The sequence below is a fragment of the Mya arenaria genome, chromosome 2, assembly GCF_026914265.1.
Source record: "Mya arenaria isolate MELC-2E11 chromosome 2, ASM2691426v1".
NCBI classification, from domain to species: Eukaryota; Metazoa; Mollusca; class Bivalvia; order Myida; family Myidae; genus Mya; species Mya arenaria.
Genome location: NC_069123.1, coordinates 41,336,305 through 41,340,432, shown reverse-complemented (window position 1 = coordinate 41,340,432; position 4,128 = coordinate 41,336,305). Strand labels below are relative to the sequence as shown.

Sequence of the window (4,128 nt, the reverse complement as noted above, 5' to 3'; positions counted from 1 at the left end):
TTTTAAAATCTGATAAAGCGCTTAACAAGTCACAAATATAAAAATGTGTAGTAAAATATCCAACAACATGAATAACGAACGATTTTAACCAAAAAACACCAATAAGTACACAATTTGGTGACGTCACACTCAGAGTACATGCATTTACGCGGTGTGACCTATGTCCTACATCGGTCAGTCAAGGTTTACTGTGTGCACGGATTAAAAAGTTATTCGCTGTCGCTTTCTACGATGATTTTGCAGCGTTTTCTTGGTGTACATGGTGTTTCACAACATGCAGATGATAACGGCGAAGCCTTACTCTGTACTGCATGGATGTTGATGTTGAAAAAGTTAATTTCCACCAGGAATGTTTCCAGAGAACATGATGTTCTAGCCGCCATGGGATGTGTCATGAGATGTCTGTGCTGCGGAATTCGTATTTGTGTTTTCGGTAACCGACAGCTAATTAAATCGGCAAGCAAATATCCATCAGGAATGTTTCCAGAGAACATGATGTTCTAGCCGCCATGGGATGTGTCATGAGATGTCTGTGCTGCGGAATTCGTATTTGTGTTTTCGGTAACCGACAGCTAATTAAATCGGCAAGCAAATGGCATTGATTGCATATTGCTTGTGTTGGTCAAGATGGAGATGTTTGAAATGTTCTTGTGGTGTTTGTCAGTATTGTGGCTGTATTTGTTGACTGACTGGATATTGACTGTGACTAGTAATCTGCATTATCTGGTTGGCGGAACATTGTTATCAGAAAGTTTTTGTACAAGATGCTTTCTGGCAATATAATTTGTTAGCCATTTCTCTCCCGGAAGTCTTACAGCTTCATTATTACGGTAAGTATTTGTTGGCATTTAAACCATTTTGTTTACAAACAATGTGGAGGGATATCTAGGTTGCGTGTGATTAGTCTGACCAATAGAAATGTCTGATAGGTTATCTTACACATGTGTAAGATAAAAATATTCGTAATGGGTATATTACACGGAAAACAAAGGTAAGCATATGATTAAAGGATATGCACCAGAATTGTTCAGATTCCGTTTCACAAAGTAGCCTAGTGCGCGTGCGCAAATCAACTTCCACAAGCCTATACGAACGGAAAAGAACGTTATATGTTGATTTTTCATCCGTTTAAAACAAACCCTTCGTTGTTAATGTTGTGTAATAGGACAAAATTCAATGAAATACTACGTTGGTCGTTTGATCTGTATGCTTTTATCACTTCAGTTTCTTGCGTTCATCTCACTCGATATGAACTTTACGCAAGCAATTCGAAGTGATACAGACCAATAGGTCGATCAACTTTTAATTATACCTCTCATTCAACTGGTTCTTAAAAATGCCGAAAAAAACAGTTTGCCACACTACTCCACTAATGGCTATGTTAATACACTACGAGAAGACAAAGATATTGCCTGACACACAAGTTTTATCCGCCAGGACAAACGTAAACCATGCAGCAGTCATTTGTATCCAATACGTTTCAGTTACACAAATACAAACAGAAACACTTACACTAACAGGATCTAGGAGAAAACAAATATTAACAAACTTATTTAGATGAAAGAGACAGCATTGTCCATTTGAATTGTAGGACATGTCATGGAAACTTAGTTTGAATTAATTGAATGTATATTTTATCAGAGGTTCTTCATTCTTCATTTTATTACATATTATGGAAACAACAAAACCAACTAATTATATAAGTTTCGTTAAGGTATTTGGTTAGTTCTTTAGTTTTGAATTGTTCACTTCCATAAAGAAACAACTATCTTAAAGATAAATGAGCTTTTAACAGATACACATATTGTATATGTATAGAAAGAGATATATAGATATCTAGATGTATGTCTTTGCTAGAATTAACACATGTTTCTCACGGAAAAAGAAAAAAGGAATGTTGTTTGCACAATGTCCTTGTGAGACAAACTCTTCGTGCCCCGATAATGGTATGAACAAATGTCTTTGTATAGTTCTATGAAATTTCTCCTGGGAATAAGGCAAATTTCTGCAAATATCGACAAATAATTCTTAAGGATAATTCATAATGCCCGCGAACAATGCTTTTGTTAACCTTCCTCTTTCGCAGAGCGTTAAATTTGACTAACGCATCTTATCAAAAAAAAGTCTGCTGGAACTTGGCTTACCGTTTTCAAAATTGGACGTTTTCCTGTTGATTTTCTTATACAATGTCCATTTTAAAAGATCTTCAACTGCATGATGTATTAAAGGTGCGTGTCAAATATAACTTTATTGATATATGAGTGCATACCTTTTGAAACATATACATTTTACATTCATAAATTTGATTTTATAAAGCAAGTCAAACATACCTGTTTGAGAAGGTAATATTCATTAGAGTCGTTTACATTATTTGTGCCCTCTCAATCTTGTGGATGACATTCAAATATTCCCTGAGGAAATATTGCTCTGGTAGCCAAATACATCAGATTTATTTTTAATTTATTCGTTCATGAAAATTTTTCAAAGGAATCGAAATGAACAGAATAAGTTTGATTAATACATGCAATTACATTTGGGGATTTTCAAATATTTCTTGAAATCTTTGGCTTTACATTAAGTATCTATATGATGGTAATAAACTCGCAGTTATGTTTTGTTGTTCCGTTATCTAAATATCTTGCGCCATAAACCGTGCATTTCCTTATCGCATTTGTAAAACACAAAAAGCTCAGCCTTTCATTAATAACCTCGTTGTCCATTAGAGATGTCAATGTTCGACAGTAAATAAGCTCGATCAGTACAATAAAGCTATACACTTATAAGAGCACTTTCCAAGACGAGGTTGAATTCGCATAACTATATGTTTGAGCTTTGATAAAACTGTGCATCCAAATAAGCTCATTTTTAATGTTTTAAATGCTGGGCTGCTCATCCGAGTAATTCCATTATATTAAACTTCTTCTACTTCTTCTTCTTCTTCTTCTTCTTTTTCTTCTTCTTCTTCTTCTTCTTCTTCTTCTTCTTCTTCTTCTTCTTCTTCTTCTTCTTCTTCTTCTTCTTCTTCTTCTTCTTCTTCTTCTTCTTCTTCTTCTTCTGCTTCTTCTTCTGCTTCTTCTTCTTCTGGGTCCACGCGTATATTTTCATATTGGCTTCATCTGTCACCTCATATATATTGTCATTAAATGTCATCTAGAATATTTCGTTATGTTTTTGCAACGTTCTAATTCAATTTGGCAATAAACCTTCGACTTGATTTGACAAAACTATTTAAAACATCCGTATTTTCAGCCGTGCCACTAGGAAAGGATTCCATTCAGCAGAATTTTTTTTGGTCGTAGTCATGGGAACGGCTGGCGTTGGCAAAAGTTATATTATCAACAAATTCATGCTCTGAAAGCCATAAAGAAACTATAGAGGAACTTCACAGACACCGGATGCAGTTTGAATCTGTGAGTGTCGACATTCTTGACACGGCCGTCTCTCATCAATGGCTGAAGCAACAGGCGATGTATTCCTACTCGTAGACACTGTTAAAAATCATGAGAGCTTTCAAACTGTAATACATCTCCGCGGGATAAAATAAGAGAACAGAAACGCAACGGATCGTACTCGATAGTTCATGTTGCAAATGAAACTGATTTAGACACAGCCGATAGGCATTTACATGCGCTGACCGAGTCGGTTGTGTGTATGGATTGGGAGGAAAAGTATGTAACAACGTCTGCCAGACAGGTGACAATATTTACAGTGTCTTTCAAGTCTTTTAAAATAAATTAGAGATAAAATTAAGCCGGAGGAGAAACTCCCGAAATTTATCAAAAGGATTTCATTGCCAGTGATGAGAAAATCTAAATCGGAAAAAGACAACATCGGGTCTATTAAAGCTCTTATTTCGAACACAATCTTTGACAAATTGACATGAAATCAACAACTATTTTATCAATGGTCACATAAAAAACCTTTCTATGTCAATTGTCAAACAGATCTCTAATAAATTATATGAAACAAATTTAAGAATGCTTCTTATAATTTATAATCAACATTGTTTATATAACTCATGTCTTCGAATTGATCTTTATCTTTTCTTATCCAAATGTGAAAATATATCTTCATCAGATGTTTGTGTTTATGTAATATATTAGATGCAAACTGCTGCAAGGATAATGT

General features: G+C 34.8%; 1 pseudogene; it reads left to right on the top strand.

The window, feature by feature from the left end:
• Positions 1–965: 965 nt before the first annotated feature.
• On the top strand, positions 966–3,883 carry LOC128214877 (ras-related protein Rap-2a-like; annotated as a pseudogene).
• The last annotated feature ends 245 nt before the right edge of the window (positions 3,884–4,128 follow it).